This window comes from Myotis daubentonii, chromosome 1, assembly GCF_963259705.1.
Source record: "Myotis daubentonii chromosome 1, mMyoDau2.1, whole genome shotgun sequence".
NCBI classification, from domain to species: domain Eukaryota; kingdom Metazoa; phylum Chordata; class Mammalia; order Chiroptera; family Vespertilionidae; genus Myotis; species Myotis daubentonii.
In genome coordinates, this window is record NC_081840.1 from 89,445,802 (window position 1) to 89,473,178 (window position 27,377).

Genomic DNA, 27,377 nt, shown 5'->3' on the forward strand with positions numbered 1-27,377 from the left:
AACCATGAGGTCACAGGTTTGATTCCCAGTCAGGGCACATGCCTGGGTTGCAGGCTCGATACTCAGTGTGGGGTGTGCAGGGGGCAGCCGATTGATGATTCTCTCTCATCAGTGATGTTTCTATCTCTCCCTCTCCCATTCTCTCTGAAGTCAATAAAAATATATTAAAAATAAATAAATAAATAAATAAATGGGGAAACATCCTCTGGTGAGGATTACCAAAAAACAACAATAATAAAATTAAAACAAAGTTAAATAGCATGTATACCCTCACTCTCACCCAGGTACTCTCTATTTTCTGTCTCTGCTTTATTTTTCTCCATAGCACTTACCATCATCTGACATACTATATGTTTTATTTACTTTCATTGTCTATCTTTTTTTTTCCATATTCGAATAGAAGTTCTTCACCCAAGGATATTTTTCCATCGATTTTTAGAGAGAGTGTAAGGGAGGGGGAGAGACTCATCGATTGGTTGCCTCCCAAACACGCCCCAACCAGGGCCTGAGATTGAGCGTTCATTTGAGGTGTGTTTACAATGAAATATTGAGTCACCAAGAAATTTAATAAGATACCGTTTGGTGTTCTTCATTTGATAAAAGAACATATGCAATGCCTTTCTAACAACAATTTTCATTTTGGATTATTTTTACTTTAAAAGATTAAGAAGAAATAAAATTGAGTGTTTAAAGGAGGATGCCTCAGTTATCTGGAATGTTTACTTATATGTAGAACACATTCCCCCAAAATGCAAGGTACAAGGAGATAGTGTTTGTATTCTTAAACTCCTTTAAAAAAAATTTTAATTTAAATTTTATTTATTTAGTTGTTCATTCTCACCCAAGAATATTTTCTCCATTGATTTTTAGAGAGAGAGGAAGAGACGGGGAGAAGCAGAGAGAAAGAGAAACATCTATGTGAGATAAACACATCGATTGGTTGCCTTCTGCACATGCCCTGACTGGTGCTGGGGATTGAGCCTGTACCAAGGTATGTGCCCTGACTGGAATTGAACCCAGGATCCTTTGGTTGGAAGGTTGATGCTCTGACCACCGGCTAGGGCAGTGTTTGTATTCTTTTTTCTTTTTAAATATATTTTTATTGATTTTATAGAGGAAGGAAGAGGGAGAGAGAAATAGAAACATCATCAGTGATGAGAGAATCATTGATTGGCTGCTTCCTGCATGTCCTCTACTGGGGATCGAGCCTGTGATCCGGGTATGTACCCTGACTGGGATTGAACCTTGACCTCCTGGTTCATAGTTCAGCGCTTAACCCCTGAGCCACACTGGTCGGCAGTGTTTGTATTCTTGAAGAAGTTCGAAAGATCTTTTCAAATTCTAGTTTTGTTTCTTAATTGGGTTTAACTATGCTTTTTGTAAAAATGTAAACATTTATATAAGGCTTATTATATGCATTATTGTGAATACTTTACAACTCATTTAATGTCATCTTTATAATAATAATGGGAAAGTTACTTATTTCTCTTATCCTCTGTTTCTTGATTTTTAAACAGAGAAGATTGGACTACATAATCTCCAAGGCCCCTTCCAGCTCTGAAATGTTAAAACTTTCTAACTGTTGGCCAGGCAACCTAGTTATGTGTTAATTAAGACAAGTCATCTTTTCCTAGTGGGAGTAGAGATGATGGTGAAGCACTGAAGATAGTGCAGAGTAGGAGAGGAAGTTGTTATTTAGATGAATGTAAGTGCCGAATCTGTATCTGGCAAAGTGTCAGTCTGGGAAGGAAGAAAGAGTACATCAAATCATTGTTGAGGTTTTGATGATGTGAAACTGTTTAACTACCTCACTGCCTTTCCTTAATATCTTAAGGTAGAAATTCAAAGTTGTTTAAGTCTTGGGCAGAGCACATGACACCTCCTTATTATCTGGCACTACTTTTTAGCTATAGATTGAAACTTAGCCTGGACTTCTCCCCCAAGGTTTCAAGAAATAGGAAATAGAGGAGTTAAGAATTTAGTACATGAAATATAAAATTTGAATCTGATTAAGCATCTAGAGCCAAGTACTAATTTGCAGGAAATATAGGGGCTATATTACACCTTAAGGATGCAACCATCAAATCCAGTCCATGGGAAATCTAGTTTCTTTCAATAAAAAAATTTTAAGGGGGAGAGAGGAAAGACCTATAGATCAAAAGCAATTTGTGATATATCAACCAAGAGCTAGAGAGAGATTTTATACTGAACTGCATTGTTTTTCCTTTGCAAAAGGGATGTTAACATTAGTTCTGGAGTGGAAAACGAAATCCTATAATTGTTAATCCATTATGTAATGAAAACTATAGCTAAAGTGACAGTCTGGAATGCTCGGTGTGCTTCTACCCCTGATTAATTGTGGTGTGGTCAGGCCTTTCGTGAAGAGAAGTTTGAACCTGAGAGCCTATGTCCTCAGCAGTGCTAATTGGGAGATGTGGAGTAAGGGGATTTCCACTGTTTGTTAATAAGATCTCCAGGCGCATTTCCTCTTTGTTTTTGCATTTCTCTCAGCTGTGAAGCAGCTGCAGGGAAGTAGAATGTGATTTCCTGCCCTTGGGTTTCTGGCTTTTCTTTTGGAAATTATAATTAGAAGAGTGGAACGTGTATGGATTGAGTTACCTACACAGCTGATTTAAACACCAATTTTTCAGTTTTATTGAGATAGAATTGACATATAACATTGTGTCAGTTTAAGGTGTACAACATAATGATTTGATATTTGTAAGGAACTGATTATTAAGTACCAAAATAAACTGAAAAATCACTTTCAGAACTAGCAGAGCTGAATGATCAGATCCAAAGTACTGCATTCATGTTCCCTTGTCAACTATGTCACCAGTGAAGCTACCAGTAAATTAGTATTTAAATCTTTAATTTATCATTATTGTGTTAGGATAAAACTTTTATAGTAGAACTAGTAGCCCTGCGCATGTATCCGTGCACTCGTAGCTCTCTGCCCGCTGCCCCCGCTTCCTGTAGCTCTCCACCGCTTGTAGATCTGTCGTGATGTTACGGCATCCTGGCTAATTTGCATATTCCTCTATTATATTAGATACCCTTATAAATAAAACAATGATAATGGACTTGGGGAGAAGAGGAAAGGGCCATAATTCTTCTCTTTCTTGTTTTGTGATTAACCCTATTGGTTTTCAGATATTGTTCCATAGGATGCTGAACTCCCAGAAGTTTTGGTAAATTTTTGTCTAAATATATGTGCAGCCTTGTTTTAGATGGGTTATAGCCTGGTAGGTAGACATGACATGTACATATAAGGTAAAATTATATTAAATTCCAAGTTTAGATAGCTCAGGACACCAAAATTTATTAGAAAATGGCCAGAGCAGAAGCAGGTGCAGTGAATTTCAGCACAGTTCTCCTAGGCCCCTAGAGTGTCTGCGTGGGACTGAGCAGTGAGTGGCAGTGTCCATCCAAGGTAGGATCTCTTCATTTTAAGTCACATTGCATCACAGATCTTTTATATCTAGGTTGACACTACTGTTCACAAAGACTTATACCACAATCTTCATGCCTCCTTTAAGAGGACTTTTATGAATGTTGGGCTCTCCTGGACTCCATGTCCTCTCCTCACTAGAGGAAAGAACCATTTCCTTGTGGTGAGGGTGTATAATTTTTCTCATGGAAGAGGACCTAGAGCTGTGTTGCTAATGGGACTTTTTTCCTCAGCTCTAGTTCTCACTTCTCCAAGTGACTCCCAAGTTGTTTTCTTTAATCCTGGTTACTCTTTTAAATGCCAGATCAGTGTAACCAATTGCTTGTAAGACATTTCTATGTGAATATGCCATGAACTTAAATTCAACATGTCAAAAACAAATTCTAGCCTTCGATTACATATCATTGAGTTTATTTTTTTGATTTTCCTCTTTGCCACCCAGATTGGAGAAATTAAAACTGATTTTGTCCTGGCTGGAGTTAGTTGAGCATTGTCCCATGCACCCAAAGGTCACCAGTTGAATTCTCTGTCAGGGCACATGCCCAGATTGTGGGTTTGGTCTAGGTCTGGGTGTGTATAGGAGGCAACCCCATCAATGTTGCCCCTTCTCTCTCTCAAAAAACAAAAACATTTTTTAAAAAAGGACTTTAAAGAAAGTCCTTTTTATGGATCCGAGGAGCTGCAATCTGGATGGTCCCACTCTGACCACCAGGTACACTGGCTCCTGGATCTCTAAGGAGGTGCTAATCTAGCCTCTGCCTGAGGCTACCCAGCAGGAGCTCAGCTGTGAAGCAATGCAAGTTGCGGTGGGGCCTTGGGCCAGCTGCAGTTTGTTAGATAATTTTCAGATTGCAAAGGGCCAGGCCTTTCATATGCAAAAGCCTCTGTGCACAGCTTGGGCGGGGAGGGGTCCCAGGGGATCAACAGGGCGGAGCGAACAGCTATGGCTGCTCCTCAGTCCTGCCCTCAGAGGCCCCGCTTCTCAGTGTCCTGGCAATCGCTGCAAGCACCCCCCCCCCCCCCCCGAGAGAAAGCCGCCCTAGAGTTCCAACTGATGCCAGACAGTCCAGTTTCTCCCGTATGAGTCTGGGTCCCCAGAGACTTGCCGGGAGCTGGAGCTCAGAGCTTGAGACTCCCTCCCAATTGAAAAAGACAACCGTGTCCTCAGTTGCCAGCCCTTTCCGCGTGTGCCTCTGTACCTCTGCACTTCCGCACCGCACCTCCTCTGAGTCTCGGTGTGCTTTTCTCTTTCCTTCTAGTCGTAGAATTTCCACTCAGCCAGCCTTCCTGTGGTTCTGGATGATGTCCGTTCCGTCTTTTAGTTGTACTTTTGAAATGGTTGTGCGAGGCAGCAATCTCCTGTGTTTACCTATGCCGCCATCTAGGTTTCTCCCCGAGTCTTTTTTAATAAGGACTTTGAAAGTGTTCAAGTGATGGTGTGGTGTGTGTCATCTTGGTTTTTGTCCTCCTGATTTTACGATTGAAGGTCAGCAAATCTCCCAGAGCTGGGATGACTGAAGGTTGGAGTCTGTACCCTTTGAAGTTAGTTCCTAGAATTCTTATACAAACATGCTGTTTATCTACAAGTTACATATTAGAGTCAGCATTTACAGAACAATGTCGAAAGAATGGTGGGTTGAGTTACCTCTACACTCTTCTTCCATCTTTTATCTTCACACTATTGCCACATCAGTCTTTTCAAAACAATGATTTAATTACATTATTCTCTTGTCCCAACATCTGCAGTTTCCCATTCCTGCCCTGAAAGTAACTCCTTCACAGTTTCTCTACAACCTAATTTTCAAGCCTCATCTTTTAATACTCTGCTCTACACACATCTGCTTCAGCTAGATTTAGCTATTCACTGCCTCTGGACTACTTTTCCCCTTTATCTACTCTGTACTCCTGTTTTCAAATCCTGTTTTTTCGTCAAGGCTTTCTCAAGTACGTTTTCTGGCACAAAGTCTTCCCTGACCTCTATAGTCTGTGTTTATCTTTTCTTCCTTATGAACTTGCAGCATTTATTAACTCTGGCACACTCTTGGCTGTTAATCTGTACCATGTGTTCTTGTGCTTAGTTTTTCACATCAGTATCTTGTCTTTTCAACTACATTATGCACTGATTGAGGGACAGAGCTCCCTTCTTTGTAGGTATTCTCCGCAATGCTTGACAACCAGTAGGTGTGCAATAAATGTTGTTATTTATACATTGCCATTCATTTTACATTTCTTATGTCATAGCTACCATTTATTTAATTATATTGTTTAATCATTACAATTACTTTGAGGGAAGGAGTATTTTATATACTTTACAAATGAGGAAACTGAGGCTCAGAGAAGTTCAGTGACTTGCCAGAGTCACACAGTTTAAGTCATAAAGGCTGTATGCAAACCCAGATCTTTGGATTCAATTACAGATGCTATTTACACTTATTAGTAATTCTACCTCCTTATTAGTCTGATGTATTTTTCTTCTTTTTTTAATTAAATTTATTGGGGTGACATTGGTTAATATCATATAGATTTCAGTTGTGGGTTTCTGTGTTACAAGGTTTATATATTTCACTGTGTGTCCATTACCCAAAGTCAAATCTTCTCCTGTCACCATGTTTTTTGAGGGTGGGAGAGTGCTTAATATTTAGCTTGCTGTTACTTGCCTAATTAATGGCAGCAGAAGAAAAAGTGTGCTAACATGAATAAGCAGTAATTGCTAGCAGGAACAATAAAACAGTTGCAAACTGTGTCAGAGTTTACAGGAAAATAGAATTTCCCTTAATCTCATTGATTACTGGTGGAATGACTCACCTTCCAGTAGTGCGTTGTTCTTAAGTTGTTCAATATTTGTTTAAGTTAGACAAGGGAGGGAAAATCACTGATGAGATGTACAAGAAACGTCATTTGAGCTAATGACTGTTCCCGGGATATCCCCAAGATTTGTACCTTAGTATTCTTGCCTCCTATTTACTGTTTGACTCTTTCACATTTGGATTTTTTTCAGAGTAAAATCACTTCCCATTTCCTTTCTGCCCTCCATCTGGACAGCTTCCATAGGCTACTTTCTTATACTGTGATGCACAAAGATTAACTATATGCTTACTTAACATGAGCCAGATTTAGTATTGCTTATCTTAGAATTTCCAAGAATTAAAAAATTTTCTATCTCTGTTCTCCCTTTTCTATTCTTGATTTTTTTCATTAAAAGAGGACAAAAAGACAACCCAAACTATTTTCTTTATAAATTAGCAATAAAATTGAGCATAGATGACAGTAAATTCTGCTTCATTGCTATGAGAAAATGGTAAATTTTGATAGCTTTTGCATATACAACTGATAAATTATTTATTCTGTTTCATAAATAAACTAGAGGCCTGGTACACGAATTCATGCATCGGGGTTGGCCAGCTGTGGGGAAGGACCGCAGGAGATTGGCCGGCCACGGGAGGTTGGTTGTGGGAGTGCACTGACCATCCGGCCGGCTGGGGGGAGGGACTGAGGGAGGTTGGCTGGCCACAGGAGGTTGGCTGTGGGAGCGCACTGACCACCAGGGGGAAGCTCCTGCATTGAGCGTCTGCCCCCTGGTTGTCCATGTGCGTCAAGCGACTGGTCGTTCGGTCAGCTGGTTGTAATGGTCACTTTGGCTTTTATATCTATGCTAGAGGCCTGGTGCATGAAATTCGTGCAATAGTAGGCCTTCCCTCAGCTGCCGGCACCGGCTTTCCTCTAGCACCCAGGACCCAGGCTTCCCTCTGACTGCTGGCAGGCACCCAGGACTCGGGCTTCCCTTGCAGCCCTGGCTTCATCTGGAAGGTCATCTGGAAAGATGTCCAGTCTAATTAGCATATTATGTTTTTATTATTATAGATAGATAGCTCATTCAACTCAGTGAAGTTATGAATTAAGTAGGAGTCAGAAATAGAGGTTCTATATTTTTTCAGTAGGCATTAATTTGGTCTTTTTTCTCTTTGCATCTTGGTTTTCTCACCTGATTGTTTTGAGGATAGAATGAGAACATATACTAGTATGCATGTTGTAAGGCAGAAAGTAATCTACAAGGGTGTCCTACAGGATTCCCCTGCAGAGAACACTTGATTTATGAATCATCTGTATGTGTGAACTGCAAGGGCAAGAGAACCTGTTCAATCTAGAGTCCGTCTGAAGGGGATGGGCTGAATAGTTTTTTTGACCCCTAAATCAGAACAACCTGGGAACAAATGAAATGTAGATGTGTTTTTTTTACACATATGGAGGCAGTTAGATTATTGGTACTTATAGGGATCCGTCTACTCTACCGCTGTATGAGGAACAGGAAGCAGGGAAAGTTGTTTTGCTAATTATCTGTTTTAAAACCCAAAGAGTTATAAATGGTGACAAACTGTTGGTAAAATTTGTACCATTATTACTACTGACCTAAATTTAGCACATGAAGAGACTTTTGAGGTATGGTCTTATTGTAGTCAAGCACTTAATTTTATTGAATCCTTGCGACAGCCCTTTGAAGTAAGCTCCACTTCATTTCTCAGGAACCTGAGGTCCAGAAAAGTGAGGTAACTGATCTAATGCAGAGAAGAAGCAAACACAGATAGGCGGTGGTTAGTCCAGGCTCCTTAAGTATCCTCACAGCTGAGGGCTGTGCATGTATCTGAGAAGGATAATATGGTATCCAAATTTATTGTTAAGGGAAACATTTTTAGTTTGGCCACTTTTGAGGATAAAGCAGCGGTTCTCAACCTTCTGGCCCTTTAAAACAGTTCCTCATGTTGTGATCCCCAACCATAAAATTATTTTCGTTGCTACTTCATAACTGTAATGTTGCTACTGTTATGAATCATCTAATCTAATAAAAGAGAAACATGGTAATTGGCGTATGAACGCTACCCTTCCCATTGGCTAATCAGGGCGATATGCAAATTAACTGTCAGCCAAGATGGTGGCGGCAGCCAGGCAGCTTGAAACTAACATGAGGCTTGCTTGCTTCAGTGACGGAGGACTCCAACGTTCCCCGCCTGCCTTGCAGGCCTCTGAGCCTGCAGTTTGAAACATTTTAACAAATGTAGAAGCTAAAAAAAAACACCCCAGAAACCAGCTTTCAGCGAGCTGGGATCTCAGAGCTGGAGTCAGAGCTGGAGTTATACATTGTTTCGATTACCTACTTTCAGCAGCGGAGGCCTAAGAGCTGGAGCCTCAGAGCTAAAGCTGGCCCAGAATTAAAAAAAGAAAAAGAAAAAAAGGAGCGGTTGGGAGCTTCCATCACCCGCCAGCCTGAAAACAGCCCTCAGCCCCTCACCCAGACTGGCCAGACACTCCAGTGGGGACCCCCACCCTGAAGGGTATGTGACCAGCTACAAACAGCCCTCAGCCCCTCACCCAGGCTGGCCAGGCACCCCAGTGGGGACCCCCACCCTGATCCAGGACACCCTTCAGGGCAAACCAGCCAGCCCCACCCATGCACCAGGCCTCTATCCTATATAGTAAAAGGGTAATATGCCTCCCAGCACCCGGATCAGCGGAGCCGAGAGGCCTCCCGGCACCGGGATCAGCGTGACAGGGGGAAGTGCCCCAACCCCCTGATCCGCCCTGCTCTGTGTGTGACAGGGGGCGGTGCCCCAACTCCCCTATCGGCCCTACTCTGTGAGTGACGGGGGAAGCTCCTCAACCCCCTGATGGGCCCTGCTCTGTGCATGACAGGGGGTGGCGCTGCAACCTCCCCATCGACCCTGCCTTGAGTGTGACAGGGGCGGTGCTCATCCCCCCAATCGGCCCTACCCTGAGTGTGACTGGGGGTGGCATCACAACCTCCCAATCCGCCCTGCTCTGTGCATGACAGGGGGCGGCGCCCCAACTCCCCAATCGGCCCTGCTCTGAGCCCGACCAGGGGCTGCACCTAGGGATTGGGCCTGCCCCCTGCCACCCGGGAGCAGGCCTAAGCCAGCAGGTCCTTATCTCCCGAGGGGTCCCAGATTGCGAGAGGGTACAGGCCAGGCTGAGGGACCCCCTCTTCCCCCCGAGTACACAAATTTTTGTGCACTGGGCCTCTAGTAATGTAAATACCTGACATGCAGGATGGTCTTACGCGACCCCTGTGAAAGGGTTGTTCGACTGCCAAAGGGGTCGTGACCCACAGGTTAAGAACCGCTGGGATAAACAATGAAAAATTTATAAAGATTCTTAAAAAGAGCCTTGGGCAACCCTCTTGTAATTGCTTTTCTCTAGGAATTCTTTTTGAGGGTTTTTAGTTAGTGTTAAATTTTTCTCCAAGACTTTCTGCCCCCTGTTTGGAAAGTAAGTATTTACTTTCTGATTTATTTACTTATTTATTTACTTATTTATTTACTTACTTACTTACTAGAGGCCTGGTGCATGTAATTCATTCACGGGAGGGGGGGCACCCTCTTGCAGCCCAGCCGGCACCCTCTCTCAATCCGGGACCACTTGGGGGATGCTCCGCAGGGATTGGGCCTAAACTGGCATTCGGACATCCCTCTTGCAATCCGGGAATGCTGGCTCCTAACTGCTCGCCTGCCTGATTGCCCCTAACCCCTCTGTCTGATCACCCCTAACTGCTCACCTGTCTCCCTGATCGCCCCTAACCACTTGCCTGCCTGCCTGATCACTCCTAACCACGTGCCTGCCTACCTGATTGCCCCTAACCACCTCTGCCTGCCTGCCTCATTGCCCCTAACAGCTCGCCTGTCTGCTTCATCGCCCCTAACCCCTCTGCCTGCCAGCTTGATCATCCCTAACCCCTCTGCCTGCCTGCCTGATTGCCCCTAACCACTCTGCCTCTGCCCCGCGCCGCTGTGGCTTTGTCCGGAAGGATGTCCTGAAGGTCATTTGGCTGTCCAGTCTAATTAGCATATTATGCTTTTATTATTTTAGACTAGGGGCCCGGTGCACGAAATTCGTGCACTGGGTGTGTGTGGGGAGGGGAGTGTCCCTCAGCCCAGCCTGCCCCCTCTCACATACTGGGAGCCCTCAGGCGTTGACCCCCATCACCCTCCGATCGCCTGATCGACCCCTTGCCCAGGCCTGACACCTCTGACAGAGGTGTCAGGCTTGGACAGGGGACCCCCATCTCCCCCTGATCACTGGCTCTGGCCCCCGCCCAGGCCTGAGGCCTCTGGCCCAGGAATCATGCCTGGGCAGGGGACCCCCATCTCCCTCTGATCGCTTGCTCCACCCCCCGCCCAAGCCTGACTCCTCTGACCCAGGCTTCAGGCCTGGGCAAGGGGACCATCATATCCCCCCAATCCCCGGCTCCGCCCCCCACCCAGGCCTGATGCCTCGGCCAGAGGAGTTGACCCTCATCACCCTCCGATCACCAATCACCGGATTGGCCCCTTGACCAGGCCTGAGGCCTCTGGCCTAGGCGTCCGGCCCGGGCAGAGGGGACCCGCAGCTGCAGCGGCCCCGCGATCGTGGGCTCCGCTTTAGGGCCAGGCAAGGGACCCCTAGCTCCTGGGACTGCCAGCTTCGACCGTGCCCAGCTCCCATCGCTGGCTCCACCCCTACTTCCTGCTATCACTGGCCAGGGCGGAAAAGGCACCTGATTCTCCGATCATGGCTGGGGGGCAGGGCAAAGGCGGCCCTGGGGCCGCCTTTGCCCTGCCCCCCAGCTCTTAGCTCCCCCCTGGGTTTCCGATCACTGTCAGTGGCAGGGGGCTTCTTCCTGCTTTCCCTTTCGCCTCCCTGCATTGTGCCTACATATGCAAATTAACCGCCATCTTGTTGGCAGTTAACTGCCAATCTTAGTTGGCAGTTAACTGCCAATCATAGTTGGCAGTTAATTTGCATATAGCCCTGATTAGCCAATGAAAAGGGTATCGTCGTACGCCAATTACCATTTTTCTCTTTTATTAGATAGGATTGGCCTTAATAATTTATTATTTTTCCGTAATGTCCAACAGTTTTTACACAAAGTTCTTGAATTATAGTTATAAACATTAGTCCTGTTCCTTTGCTTTGTTTTTCTCCTTTTAGGAGTCTAATAAGACATATGTTAAATCTTCTCTGCCTGTTTTCCATTTTAAGGACTTTCTCTCTTGATCTGTTTTACTTCTTTTTTTTCTAGTGTTATTTTTAATCTTTATTGTTAATATTATTAAATATGTCCCTCTTTTTTCCCCCCATTGCTCCTCTCCACCCAGTTCCCACCCCAACCTAGGCCTTTGCCACCCTATCATCTGTGTCCATAGGTAATGCATATGTGCATATAAGATCTTTGACAATCATCTGTCTGCTCCATTTCCATGCCTCTGATTCCATCCCAGTCACTAGTTTATTCTATTAATTAGATTTCTTATTTGTTTATTTTGATGTTTGGATTCAATTGTTGATAGGTATTTACTAGTATTTGTTGCCATTTTGTTGTTCATAGTTTTGATTTTTTTCTTCTTCCTCTTCTTAAAGAATACCCTTCAACATTTCATATAATATTGGTTTGGTGGTGATGAACTCCTTTAACTTTTTCTTGTCTGTGAAGCTCTTTATTTGCCCTTCAATTCTAAATGAGAGCTTTGCTGGGTAGAGTAATCTTTACTGTAGGTCCTTGCTATTCATCACTTTGAATATTTCTTGCCACTTCCTTCTGGCCTGCATAGTTTTTGTTGAGAAATCAGCTAACAGTCGTATGGGCATTCCCTTGTAGGTAACTAAATGCTTTTGTCTTGCTGCTTTTAAGATTCTCTCTTTGTCTTTAGTCCTTGGCATTTTAATGATGTGTCATGGTGACGGTCTCTTTGGGTTCTTCTTGCTTGGGACTCTGTGCTTCCTGGACTTGTAAATCTACTTCTTTCACCAGACAGGGGAAATTTTTTGTCATTATTTCTTCAAATAGATTTTCAGTATCTTGCTCTCACTCTTCTTCCGGCACCCCCATAATGTGAATATTGGTATGCTTGAAGTTGTCCCAGAGGCTCCTTATACTATCTTCATATTTTTTTATTCTTATTTCTTTTTGGTCTTCTGATTGGGTGTTTTTTGCTTCCTCACATTTCAATTCATTGATTTGATTCTCGGAATCCTCTACTCTACTGTTGAATCCCTGTATATTATTCTTTATTTCAGTCAGTGTATGCTTAATTTCTGACTGGTCTTTTTCCTTCTTTTTTTTTTTTTTTTTTGGCATTCTCACTAAGATCCTTGAAAGCCTCACTAAGTCCCTTGGAGGTTTCTAGAAGATTTTATTGTTTAAACTAGAGGCCCGGTGCACAAAAATTTGTGCACTCGGGGGGGAGGAGGGGTCTCTCAGCCCGGCCTGTGCCCTCTCGCAGTCTGGGACCCCTCGGGAGATAACGACCTGCTGGCTTAGGCCTGCTCCCGGGTGGCGGGTTGGGGCGCCGCCCTCTATCACCCACAGAGCAGGGCCGATCAGGGGGTTGGGGCGCCGCCACTCTCACACTCAGGGCAGGGCTGATGGGGAGGTTATGGCTCTACCCCGTCACACACAGAGCAGGGCCCGTGTGTGTGTGTGTGTGTGTGGCGGGGGGGTTGGGGCACCACACCCTGTCACACACAGAGCTGCAGGGCGATCAGGGAGTTGGGAGCTCCCCCCTATCAGGCACAGAGCAGGGCTGATCAGGGGGTTGGGGCACCTTCCCCTGTCACGAATAGAGCAGGGCGGATAGAGAGGTTGTGGCCCCGCCCCCTGTCACACACAGAGCCGCAGGGCGATCAGGGGGTTTGGGCGCTGCCCCCTGTCATGCTGATCCCGGGGCCGGGAGGCCTCTCGGCTCCGCTGATCCCGGTGCTGGGAGGCATATTACCCTTTTACTATATGGGATAGAGGCCTGGTGCATGGGTGGGGGCCGGCTCGTTTGCCCTGAAGGGTGTCCTGGATCAGGGTGGGGGTCCCCACTGGGGTGCCTGGCCAGCCTGGGTGAGGGGATGATGGCTGTTTGCAGCTGGTCACACCCCCTTCAGGTGGGGGTCCCCACTGGGGTGCCTGGCCAGTCTGGGTGAGGGGCTGAGGGCTGTTTTCAGGCTGGCGGGTTACTGAAGCTCCCAATTACTCCTTTTTTCCTTTTTTCTTTTTTTAATTCTGGGCCAGCTTTAGCTCTGAGGCTTGGCTCCAGCTCTGAGGCCTCTGCTGCTGAAAGCAGGTATCTGGTTTGTTTGGGTTTTATAATCGAAACACTGTATCAACTCCAGCTCTGAGATCCCAGCTGGCTGAAAGCAGTTTTCTGGGGTTTTGTATAGCTTCTATATTTGTAACAATGTTTTAAACTGCAAGCTCAGAGGCCGGAAAGGTAGGCGGGGAACGTTGGAGTCCTCTGTCACTGAAGCAAGCAAGCCCCATGTTAGCTTCAAGCTGCCTGGCTGCTGGCCGCCATCTTGGCTTGCAGTTAATTTGCATATCGCCCTGATTAGCCAATGGGAAGGGTAGCGGATGTAAGGCCAATTACCATGTTTCTCTTTTATTAGATAGGATTCTATATTATTTAAAGTATCACATATATCTCCTTTTTCCCCCATTGACCTCTCCCCGTCATTCCCCTTTTCCCCCCAGCTCATGCTCTCACCCCACTACTGTCTGTGACCATGGGTTATGCTTATATGCATGCATACAAGTCCTTTGGTTGATCGCTAATCCCCACCTCCCTGACTTCCCTCTCTTCCCTCTGAGGTTGGATGATCTGTTCGATGATTCTATGTCTCTGGATATAATTTTGTTCATCAGTTTTTGTTGTTCATTATATTCCACAAATGAGTGAGATCATGTGATATTTATCTTTCTCTGACTGGCTTATTTCACTTAGCATAATGCTCTCCAGGTCCATCCATGCTGTTGCAAATGGTAAGAGTTTCTTCTTCTTTACAGCAGGCAGCATAGTGTTCCATTGAGTAGATGAACCATAGTTTTTAACCCACTCATCTGCTGATGGGTACTTAGGTTGTTTCCAAATCTTAGCTATTGTAAATTGTGCTGCTATGAACATAGCGGTGTATATATTCTTTCTGATTGGTGTTTCTAGAAGATTCTTGAGTAACCTTATAACCATGATTTTGAACTCTGTATTCAGTAGTTTGCTTTCTTCCATTTCTTTCATTTGTAACATGTTTCTTTGTCTCCACATTTTGGCTGCTTCCCTGTGTTTATTTCTATGTGTTGGGTAAAGCTGCTATGTCTCCTTGAGATGGTAGAATAGCCTTGTGTAGTACGTGTTCTATAGGTCCCAGTGGCTCAGCCTCCCCATTCACCTGACCTGGTAACTCTAGCTGCACCCCTTTGTGGGCTTTGAGCACAGTCTTGTAGTTGAGCCTTGATTGGTGTTGGTGTCACTGGGAGGAATTGATCTCCAGGCCAATTGGCTGTGAGAACCAGCTGCAACTACAGTGGGAGAGCTGCTGTGCAGGAGACACCCCTATGAAGCAGGACTTGCTTCAGTGGGGCTTTGGAGCTCTCTGAGTCTGCCCCTTGAATGTGTCGCTTATGAATGTGTAGAGTTGTAATCTGGTATGGTCCCACACTGACCACTGGGTACACTGGCTCTTGGGTCTCCAGGGAGGTGCAAAGTCAGCCACTGCCTGTGGCCACTCAACAGGAGCTACAGAGAGATCTACAGATTTCTCCTCTCTGTATGGAGTTTGGAAGTGCCCAGGAGAGGCCCAGCTATGAATCAAGACAGACTGGTGCTGGTGTTGGGTCTTGGGCCTATTATTGATAGGTTTGGGGCTCCCTGACCCAGCTGCAGCTTGTTTGAGACATTTTATCCTGAGCAAGGATGGGTCATTCATATGCAAAAGCCACTGCATACAGCTTGGGTGGGGTTGTAAATTGGATGAGGTGTGGGTCTTAGGAAATCACCAGGGCAGATCAAACAGAAATGGCAGTCAGTCAGCCCTGCTACCAGGGAGGTCCCAATATGGGAATAATGATCCCTGCCAGCACCTCTGTCTGGGAGAAAGCTGCCCCTGAGTTCCTGCCCTGATGCCAGATAATCCAGTTTCTCTTCTTACGTGTCTGTGTCCTCCAAAGCCTCACCCTGGTGCTGGAGCTCAGAGGAAGCAGGACCTTATAAGTTCAGTTCGCGATGCCAGCCTTTTAAGAGGAGAACAGCTGGGTCTCTGGCAGCCTCTGTGTCACCAATCCACACTGGTTTTTACAGCCCATAGTTATGGGGACTTCTTTTCCTAGCTCTGGAACCCTGGGCTGGGGTTCTGGTGTTGGGCTGCCATCCCTTTCTCCTCTGGGCAGCCTCCGGCCTCCGCAGAGCTGTTCCGTGCCTCTACACCTCCTACCAGTATCGGTGTGCTTTCTTCTTTACTTCTTTAGTTGTAGGATTTCCATTCAGCCAGTTTTTAGGCAGTTCTGGATGATGGTTGTTCTGTATTTCAGTTGTAAATGTGATGTGGTTGTGGGAGGTGGTGAGTACAGGCATTTACCTACTCCGCCATCTTCTATCTCTTCTGATTTATTTTTGAAAAGTTTTCCAATGAGTTTTATCTGTGCTGTGACCTGCACAACGAGGTTCAGGATCTGAAGGAGGGGCCAATGCACAAATGAAAATGCTATACAATAAGAATTTGGAAGGCATGGGGGGCCAGGTGGAAACCTCTTTCATGAAGAGGCTCTCTGAGCCTGCTCCCATCTCCTTTTTATTCACTTTGAATACACATTTGCCTTTTAGCAATGCATACAGGCAGATCAAAGGTAAAGTTTGGTATACAATGTAAAGATGATCAGGTCAGGAAGAAGCCTCGAGCCATTGCAGTCATAGTAGGAGCAAAACTTAGGCTGATATTCAGCACTGCTGAATATCAAAGTCCATTGGCCTTCCAATATCTCTTTTTGATGCTGCTGTTTGCTTTAGCCCAGCCGTGGGCAAACTACGGCCCGCGGGCCGAATCTGGCCCATTTGAAATGAATAAAACTAAAAAAAAAAAAGACCGTACCCTTTTATGTAATGATGTTTACTTTGAATTTATATTAGTTCACACAAACACTCCATCCATGCTTTTGTTCCGGCCCTCCGGTCCAGTTTAAGAACCCATTGTGGCCCTCGAGTCAAAAAGTTTGCCCACCCCTGCTTTAGCCTCTGGCATCTGTGCAAAATTTTTATTTTGCTTTTGGGCAGGAATCACCCAGTGGAAGGACTTAAATATTCTTTTTACTTTCAAGGAAGAGGGACATTAGGTTCTAGATTGATGTTTTAGGGCCAGTTCCTGGTTGGTTATAAATCAGAGGGGCTTTCTAGGGTGTGTAAGCATGGAGGAACTCCTTGAACTGAGAGCAGAATTAAAAATAAAAAGTAGTTAGCATTTCTAGGGTGCAGGATCCAAGCCATATTATTGCTTTCCTGATTCGTTCCTTTCTAATTTGAGAGCAAGACTCTGCAATCTTTGTTTAACAAAGAAAAATGTCTTTCTGCCTTTCTTTTAGCTATTTTCTATAGTTCTGTCAGGATATGATAGGAAAGGGAAGGGATTAAAAAGAATACAGCTTTTTTTTTGTTCTATATAGAAATTTAATTTAAAATAAAATTAACTCTAAACTATTCTTACCTGAATAAAATCGATTTTCCCCAAGCTCAGGCAAGATTTAAGGACTAACTTTATATTTGTAAATTCCACTCTGTCTGATTACTTATTTCAAAAATCTACTTGGAAATATACCTAGCTGCTAGAGAACATGTGTCTTTAACTAGTAATTCTATGTTGAGAATTCTTTAGTGAAACTTTTTCTGTCCTTTGCGTAATTGACTGAGGGTTATCATTTTGTATTTTAAGACAAAAATATATATTATCTTCTGTCCCTTTCCCCCCCACTTCTCTCCCTCTTCTTCTTTCTTTTTTCTCTTTCTAGCTGTATCATTTCCCATTGTATAGAATGATCAAAATTTAATTACTTATTCAGTCTTCTATTAATGGTTATTTAGGTTAAGTCTTTTACTATTACAAAAATGTCACAGGGAATCATCTTATACATTTGTAATTTCTTACATATTCTAAGACAGCTTGTAAGGTAGATCCCTGCAAATTTAATTGGCCTTCATGGAAATTTTATCAGTATGCATATACACAGATCACCAAAGTGTAAGAATTCTGTGTCTCTACACCTTTGTGTTCCAGTGTGCCATCAAACATTTTGATCTTTGCCTATCAGAAGTGAAAAGTGAATCTTGGTATAGGGTTAATTTACATTTTCTTTTTTTTTCATCGAAAGTCATTTATTTCTCTGGTGGAAGTGAGCTATGTCACTACAACACTAACCTTTTTTCTAGAACAGTGTAAATAACAATGTATGCATATCTTAAATTTGGTAGGTCATTTTTTGATGCAACAGAAAAATAAATACATAAAAATTAAATACTTAAACCCAAATTTGGTATTGATAAATAAATAGTGTCAACTTCACTTATGAAGGACAACATAGTTTGGTTTATAAAATATCCTCACTGTCATGGTATTTGGGTTAAAATATTTAGAATATTAAATGTTTCCTTTTTGCTTTAATTAATACAGTACAATCATCATCAAGCTCCTATTGTAGCTCATTTTCATCGGTGGTAAAGTGACTATTTGGTCCATGGCCCAAGTTACATATATCATACTTCTGTCAAACTGAAACAGTATGTTTATGGGATACCACGTTTATAAGCTACAATACACTTACTAAGCTGTCAGTCCCTCACAATTTTTTAGAAAAATATCTACATTTGTCCTTATGGATGTCAAAATATTACATAATCATTTATTTAAAAAGAAAAAAGATACACATTCATACTGTGAAATTATTAGGAAAATACTCTTGCAAATAAACTATATAAAGATAAAATACACTTCAACAGTATGTGGGTTTTTTGTTTGTTTACAATCTATAATAATAAAAGCATATTATGTTAATTAAACCGGATAGCCAAATGGCCTTCTAGACGTCCTTCTGGATGAAGCTGTGGTGGTGGGGCCGAGGCAGAGGTAGTTAGGGGTGATCAGGCAGGCAGGCAGGTGAGTGGTTAGGGGCATTGAGGCAGGCAGGCAGAGTGGTTAGGGGCAATCAGGCAGGCCAACGGTTAGGAGACAGCAGTCCTGGATTGTGAGAGAGATGTCCAACTGTCAGTTTAGGCCCGATCCCGTGGTATTGGGCCTAAATTGGCAGTCGGACATCCCCTAAGGGGTCCTGGATTGCGAGAGGGTGCAGGCCAGGCTGAGGGACGTGCACCCCCCCCCCCGTGCACGAATTTTGTGCACCAGGCCTCTAGTATTCTATAAAATGCTGAGAAATTCTAAGGGAAAAACTACTCCCTTTCACATAGTTTAATTATAGCAGCTTTTGCATAGCAATACTTAAAGGAAGTTTCATACTTTTGTTTCCTCAGCAAGAGAAGGATGAAAGAGAATCTTCCAATTCACAATTTTTTGGCCATAAGTCTTCAGGAATGGTTGCTGATGCTAAATCTCCGATAAGTGTATTTCTTGAACAGTGAACAGGCCTATCTGGGTATAAATGAGGGATATCATTGCAAGGTGTATCCAAGTAGGTTTTTCAGCTCACTGGGAGAGTGGGTGAAGTATAACCACCAGTTCTTTTACAGAGTGGCTACTCCTCTCTGAACTGTAAGAGCAGGGGTGACTCGTAGACAGCGTCATCATTTGAACCAGAAAGGATGACACAGGAGAAACTAAGGAATCTGGATGGCACAGCTGAAACATCTCAGGTTTAAACTTAGCATTTGCTCTCTTCACATATTCCTCAAGCGTTGTGATAAACGTATTACATGTGGCACTAAGTAGAGAAGAGGCTTCATTCATGTTCTCTATGCTGGGAGATGAATGATCTTCATCATGTTGAACAAATTCTTGATTTATATGAATTATGCATTTAGGTCACAGAAGAGGCGAAGTTCAGACATTTTGGTTTTCGGAGATTCACTGGTTTCACTTAATTTACTTTTTTAGTCCTAGTATCAGTCAAACAGGCTTTAGAGCTCCCCAGAGCAACCAGCCAGCTCTGTCTTGCAGCTACATTCACCACTTTCATGTAGAAATGCTGCTCTCCTGGAATGATTAATTGCATTCTTGTGATGTCTGCCAAATGGATTTTAATTTTACAAACTGCTATCTTTATACTTCCTTTGATCCTGTTGCAAACATCATCTTGTGTATCATAGTAGGACAGGATTACATTATTTAAAGCAAACCATTGAGGCTGTCAACCTATGAGATAGTTGGTCCACTTGTACAGACCTCTTCCATGCTTTGGAGCCTGGCACTGCTCATCCTGCTGGTCTGGCACCAGCCTTCCAGCCACAGTGATTGGGTAGACTGGACAGCCGTTCCTAGCCCTGCCGACCCCTCCCCTGGTGGCCCTAGCCATCACCAAGCCGCCCTCAGCCCGCGAGCACCCTAGTATCTGGAGGCCCATAGAGGGCTGGACTGAGGTGGCTGCAGGTGGAGCTCAGGGACCAGGAGGAAGTGTGGGCTCAGATATCTCTGGGTGAGTCTGGCCATCCTCCTGCTCTAGTTTCCTCATCCCAGCTGCTCCCTGTTTGTTTTCCTACATTTTTCTTGATAGGTCAAGTAATCTTTTCATAGATTTAAAGCCAGTTAGATTTCTGCTAACTGCTTGCTTCTTTCTTGTCCATTTTTTGTATTGATTTGTAGGAGCTCTTTATTTGAAAAATTGTGATTTGAATTACAATCTTCTGAGGCCTTTTTTTTTTTTTTAAACTTAAGATATTTAGTTTTCCATGCACGTTTTAAAATAGGCACATTTATCAAACTTTTTTCTTAAGGCTCCTGGGTTTCATACTTAGAAAGGTCTTTTCCATTATAAGATTGCTAGAGGCCTGGTGCACAAAATTCATACACGGGTAGGGTCCCTAGGCCTGGTCGGCGATCAGGGCCAATCTGTGGGGCGATCGGAGGGCCCCCTGCTAGCACCTGCCTTGGCCAGCCTGCTGCCACCTGCTTGCTGACCTCGCCCAATGCTGCTGTCACCGATTGCCTCCCTCTGCCGGGCAACCAGCAGGGTAATCAGGGGCCCCTGGCTGGCACCTGCCTTGGCTGGCCTGGTGCCTGCGGGCTGGAGGCAGCTCCTGTGTTGGTGGTCATTGTGTGTCATAGTGACCGGTTGTTCCATTGGTTGTTTGATTTGCATATTAGGCTTTTATTATATAGGGTTAAACGATGAACACTCACAAACAAAAGACCTCCCATAATTACCCAGTTATGTCAATACCTTTTAACAACCCATATTTTCCCCCTACCACATTGGGATGCCACTTTTAGCATATATCAAATTCCCATTAATACTGGGGTCTGTTTCTGAACTTTCTATTCTCATCCATTAACTTCTGTACATGATCATGTTATTTTGTTTGTTTTGTTAATCCTCACCTAAGGATATTTTCCCCATTGGTTTTCTTTCCTTTTTTTTTTTTTAGAGAGAGAGTGCAAGGGAGAAAGGGAGTGGGGGAGAGAGAGAGAAACATTGATGTGAGAGAGAGAGAGAGACACGGCCAGGGCCTGGGATTGAACCTGCAACCTAGGCATGTGCCCTTGACTGGAAATCAAACCCAAGACCCTTTGGTGCATGGCCCATGCTCTAACCACTGAACACACTGTCCAGGGCATACATGACCATACAATTTTGATTGCATGCTATAGTTGTATTACATATTTTAACACGTTAAGCACCATGTCAGTCACGGGTGACGACACTATACTTTCCATCTGGACCGGTCAGTCACTGGTACAGACAGCATATTGGTGAAATCAGATATCACGGGCTAAACGGAAAGGAAGACAAAACAGGCTTGGTGCTTAATGTGTTAATATGTGGTAGGGCTAATCCTTAGAACTGGGGTTCTGGCCCCTTAATAAACTTTCAAATGGTAAATATATATACCCACAAGAGGCCCAGTACACAAAATTTGTGCACTTGTGGGGGAGGTCCCTTAGCCTGGCCTGCGCCCTCTCGCAGTCCAGGAGCCCTCGGGGATGTCCGACTGCCAAGGAGGTGGGAGAGACTCCCGCCACTGCCACTTCTGGCTGAGCGCTGCTCCCCCTGTGGGTGCGTACTGACCACCAAGGGGCAGCTCCTGCGTTGAGTGTCTGCCCCCTGGTGGTTAGTGCACATCTAGCGACTAGTCATTCTGCCATTTGGTCGATTTGCATATTAGCCTTTTATGCCTGCAGGATTAGGCCGAAACTGGCTCTCCGACATCCCCCAAGGGGTCCCGGATTGCAAGAGGGCACAGGTCAGGCTGAGGAACCCTACTGGTGCACGATCGAGGCTTGGGAGGGACACGGGTGCCGGGGTCCAACCCCAGCAGGTCCAGGGGTTCCCAAAGGCGTAGACGGAGTTGGCGAAGAAGGAAGGACACGGAGACAGTGTTCAGTTGATCAGCAGCCTAGCCAGGATCTCCAGCCAGGATCTCCAGCCAAGTTCTGGTCTGGATCTCCAGAGAGGTTCTGCTTAGGATCTCCAGTCAGGTTCTGTAGCCATGTTCCCTCGCTAGGTTCTCCAGCCAGGTTCTGTCTGAGATCTCTAGCCAGGTTCGGTCACCAGGTTCTAGTCAGGTTCTCTTGCCATATTTCTGTAGTCAGGTTCAGTCCAGGATCTTTTGCCATGCTCTCTCCAGAGAAGTCCTTCTGTCTCTAGAGAACGTTCTGTATAGGTTCTGTGCCTAGGTTCTGTCTCTCTTGGTCCTGTCTTCTAAGTCCTGTCTCCTAAGTTCTGTGTTCTAAATTCTGTCTCTTGCTGTCTTGTTACATCTGTATTTATACCAGTTGATTCAATCCTATCAATCTCTATTCCAAAGGTTAGGGCGTTTCTTATCTCCATTCCAGGGAGTAAAGATTATGTAGCTTAAGCATGATTGTTCATAGTTAAAGTGATTAATTACCCGCCTGGCACTTAGTTGAGAGGTTTTATTCCCTCCCTAACTTCAGGGGAAAATCCCTACCTGGGGAAACAACCTTTCTCCGAGAGGTGACCTTGGTTAAAACACAGCGCCAAGAAGGTGAGCAAACATATTAAGAACAGTATGCCATATATGCCAGGTCCCTTGAAACAGCAAGCATGGACCGGCTCCCGGCAAATTCCCCCTTTTTTATTTTTTAAAAGCAGGCATTAAAAAGAAAAACCTGAAATGCTCTCTTGTATCCATTTTAAGAGTAGGATTGGCGCTTTCCGCTATTACCTGAGTCCTGATCTATCACCCCAGGGAGAGCTTGCCAATCCTGCACTTTCCCGGGGTGGAAAGGCTGCAGTGGGGTTAAGGATAAGGCTCCTTGGGCCTACCTCCTCCCATGCCTTTACATTTACCTTTCCTTCCTCAGAAAAGCATGGACATACTTCTTGTATAAAACGTTCTGTCTGACTGGGAGTAACCTTAATTCCTCTGCTAACAAGCATATGTGTTAAAAGATCAATACAGATTCTTATTTCTTTAGACTCAGTATGGCACATCTTCTTAATCTAAAGATCAATACAGAGTCTTCTTTCTTTGGACTCAGTATGGCACATCTTCTCAATCTAAGTTCTGTACTATCCACCTTCTTACCCTACTTATCCTCTATAGGGGGGTATGCAGTACCCTGGTGGAGTCCTATCCGTCCCGAGTGTGGAGATTCTCAATTGGGGGGGGGGGTTACCTAAGGGAATCCTGTTCCAGGGGTTCCCAAAGGTGTGGATGGAGTCAGCGAAGACTATCCACCCTCTTCCTAAGGTGGAGTCCTATCCGTCCAGAGTGCAGGGTGCTTACCTAGGGGTCCCTGTTCGGGCACCAGATGCCGGGGTCCAGCCCCAGTAGGTCCAGGGGTCCCCAAAGGCGTGGACGGAGTCGGCGAAGAAGGAAGGACACGGAGACAGTGTTCAGTTGATCAGCAGCCTAGCCAGGATCTCCAGCCAGGATCTCCAGCTAAGTTCTGGTCTGCATCTCCAGAGAGGTTCTGCTGGTTCTCCAGCCAGGTTCTGTCTGAGATCTCTAGCCAGGTTTGGTCACCAGGTTCTAGTCAGGTTCTCTTGCCATATTTCTGTAGTCAGGTTCAGTCCAGGATCTTTTGCCATGCTCTCTCCAGAGAAGTCCTTCTGTCTCTAGAGAACGTTCTGTGTAGGTTCTGTGCCTAGGTTCTGTCTCTCTTGGTCCTGTCTTCTAAGTCCTGTCTCCTAAGTTCTGTGTTCTAAATTCTGTCTCTTGCTGTCTTGTTACATCTGTATTTATACCAGTTGATTCAGTCCTATCAATCTCTATTCCAAAGGTTAGGGCGATTCTTATCTCCATTCCAGGGAGTAAAGATTATGTAGCTTAAGCATGATTGTTCGTAGTTAAAGTGATTAATTACCCACCTGGCACTTAGTTGAGAGGTTTTATTCCCTCCCTAACTTCAGGGGAAAATCCCTACCTGGGGAAACAACCTTTCTCCGAGAGGTGACCTTGATTAAAACACAGCGCCAAGAAGGTGAGCAAACATATTAAGAACAGTATGCCATATATGCCAGGTCCCTTGAAACAGCAAGCATGGACCGGCTCCCGGCACACGGGAGTTTGGCCAACCGGGGAGGGACCACAGGAGGGCTCCAGGGCATATCTGGCCCGTCTGGCTCAGTCCCAATCAGCCAGACCCCAGCAGCAAGATAACCTACTGGTTGGAGCATCTGCACCCTGTTGGTCAGTGCACATCATAATGAGCAGTTGAGCAGCCTTAGCATATCATTAGCATATTATGCTTTGATTGGTTGAATGGACAACTGGATGACCAAACACTTAGCATATTAGGCTTTTATTATATAGGACTAGTGGCCCGGTGCACGAAATTCGTGCACGGGGGAGGGTATCCCTCAGCCCGGCCTGCACCCTCTCCAATCTGGGACTCCTTGGGGGATGTCCGACTGCTGGTTTAGGCCCGATCCTACAGGGAATCAAACCCGAGTCCCACAGGGATCCGGCCTAAACCAGCAGTCGGACATCCCTCTCGTAATTGGGACCGCTGGCTCCTAACCACTCATCTGCCTGCCTGCCTGATCGCCTCTAACCACTCTGCCTGCCAGCCTTAGTGCCCCCAACTGCCCCCCCCACCAGCCTGCTCATCCCCTACTGCACCCCCCCTGCCAGCCTGCTTGCCCCCTGCTACCCCACCCCTATGGCTTGCTCAGCCCCAACTGTCCCCACACCACCAGCTTGCTTGCCCCAAATTGCCTATCTTGCTGGCCTGATTGCACTCAACTGTCCCCCACTGCCACCTGCTTGCCCCAACTGGCTCCCCCTGCTGGCCTGCTTGCCCTCAACTGCCCCCTCCCGCTGGCCTGCTTGGCCCCAACTAACACCCCCTGCTGGCCTGCTCACCCCCAACTGCCCTCCACGCTGGCCTGATTGCCCCCAACTGCCCCCCCCCACCAGCCTGGTCACCCCCAATGGCCCCCCCAATGGCCTGCTCGCCCCCAACTTCCCCCACCGCCGGCCTGATCACCCCCAACTGCCTTCCCTTCCTAACCTGATCTCCTCTAACCCCATTCCCAAGCCTTCCTGCCCGCTCTCCTGCTCTCCCACTGGCTCCGTGGCTTCTGCTGGCACCACCATCTTTGTCTCATCAATTTTCATGTTCCCTCCTTATTGGCTGTGGGTGCTGCCATCTTTATCATGAAGTGATGGTTAATTTGCATATTACTCTTTTCTTTCATTTTTTTTTTTTTTTTAATATGTGCACTGATAGCCAAAGCTAATACACAGGGTCTTATTTAATACTAGAAGCCCGGTGCACAAAAATTTGTGCACTCAGGGCGGGGGGTTGGGGGGAAGGTCCCTCAGCCTGGCCTGTGCCCTCTCACAGTCTGGGACCCCTCAGGGGACAACCATCTGCTGGCTGAGGCCTGCTCCCCAGGGGATTGGGCCTAAGCTGGCAATCAGACATCCCTCTGGCAGCCCTGCAGCCATCGGGGGATGTCCACTTGCCAGCGGGGAGCAGACCTAAGCTGCAGTCGGACATCCTTAGCACTGCTGAGGAGGCAGGAGAGGCTCCCACCACCACCGCTGTACTGGCAGCCATCAGCCTGGCTTGTGGCTGAACGGAGCTCCCCCATGTGGGAGCTCACTGACCACCAGAGGGTAGCTCCTGCATTGAGCTCCTACCCCCTGGTGGTCAGTGTGTGTCATAGTGACCAGTCATTCCCAGTCTTTCTGCTGTTAGGATCAGTTTGCATATTACCCTTTTACTATATAGGATAGAGGCCTGGTGCATGGGTGGGGGCTGGCTGGTTTGCCCTGAAGGGTGTCCCGGATCAGGGTGGGGGTCCTGCTTGGGTGCTTGGTCAGCCTGGATGAGGGGCTGATGGCTGTTTTCAGGCTGCCCGCACCCCCTTTAGGGTGGGGGTCCACACTGGGGTGCCTGGCCTGCCTGGATGAGGGGCTGATGGCTGTTTTCAGGCTGCCCGCACCCCCTTCAGAGTGGGAGTCCCCACTGGGGTGTCTGGCCAGCCAGAATGAGGGGCTGAGGGCTGTTTTCAGGCTGCCCGCACCCCCTTCATGTTGGGGGTCCCCACTGGGGTACCTGGCCAGCCTGGATAAGGGGCTGATGGCTGTTTTCAGGCGGGCCAAGCCTGCAACTGAAGCTCCCAGTCTTTCCTTTTTTTCTTTTTTTTAAATTCTGGGATTTATTTACCTTCTGTAATTGGAACTTTGTTGTGGCTCCAGCTCTGAGGCCAGCTGGCTGAAAGCAGGTACCTGGGGTTTGTTTAGCTTCTATAATTGAAACATTGTTGCTTAGAGTGCAGCTCAGAGCCCGGCTGTGGCAGGCGGGGAACCTTGGCTTCCTTCATCACTGGAGCAAGCAAGCCTCCTGTTCGCTTCAGCTACCTGGCTGCCGGCCGCCATCTTGGTTGGCAGTTAATTTTCATATCCTGCTGATTAGCCAATGGGAAGCATAGCGGAGGTATGGTTAATTACCATGTTTGTCTATTATTAGATAGGATATTTTATTGATTTTTTTTACAGAGAGGAAAGGAGAAGGATAGAGAGTTAGAAACATTGATGAGAGAGAAACATCGACCAGCTGCCTCCTGCACACTCCCTACTGGGGATGTGCCCGCAACCAATGTACATGCCCTTGACTGGAATCGAACCTGGGACCTTTGAGTCCGCAGGTTCACGCTCTATCCCCTGAGGTAAACCAGTTAGGGTGCATATTACTCTTTTATTAGGATGATAAAAATATATTGTTCCTAGGAAAATTATATTTTTTATATATGGCAGAGTCTCATTACCAGTGACTTTTAAACAGTTTTGACCACAACTTAAGTACAAAATACATTTTATATAACATCCTGTTTTTATAGCTGAAAAAAATGTTTTACATGCAAAATATTACTACTCTTAATGCATGCGTTGCACTCTATTTTAATTGTTTATGACCTGTAGTTGAAAAATACCTTACTAGACTTCTATTCAGGTGAAATCCCAATACTGCTTATTTGTCTTTTTTGAGGGTGGGGAGCAGAAGAAGGAGAGATACCTCTTCCTAAATAACCTGGGACACTACATCAAAACAAGTAGGATTTCTCAACAAAAGGCCTCCTGAAGGGCATTTGCATTTCTCTCCCCTTGTATGCAAGTGCCCTATAAGAAAGGAAAGTAATCTTAATTGACATGATTTGCTTCTGAGTATAGGCCACAACTTAATATGTACTCTCCAGAAAGAAGGCAGGTGCTAGGAGGTTCAGGCCCATGTGAGGACAGCTCCCACCATCTTCAAACAGTTGTGTTGTGATCTGGCTTTGGGCTTCCCAGAGAGATTTTTGTTCTGAGGTATAGTGGAATGATGAGAGGATAGATTTCTAGGTTTCAGATTCTAAACTTACCACTTTCTGGTTATGTGACTTCTCTGTGCTTTAGTCTCTTTATCTGTTAAAGTGGAGGAAATGGTAATATCTACTTTGTATCATTGAATAAAAGAGGTAATACATGGAAGCACTTACAATTCTTGTTTTTGC

General features: G+C 45.5%; 1 protein-coding gene and 1 pseudogene across 2 annotated transcripts in view; one reads left to right on the forward strand and one right to left on the reverse strand.

The window, feature by feature from the left end:
- PRORP (protein only RNase P catalytic subunit) overlaps window positions 1–27,377 on the forward strand; it is a 180,390-nt gene that overhangs the window by 17,036 nt on the left and 135,977 nt on the right. The gene's annotated exons all lie outside the window — the stretch shown is intronic.
- On the reverse strand, window positions 18,762–19,763 carry LOC132228115 (pleckstrin homology domain-containing family A member 3-like; annotated as a pseudogene).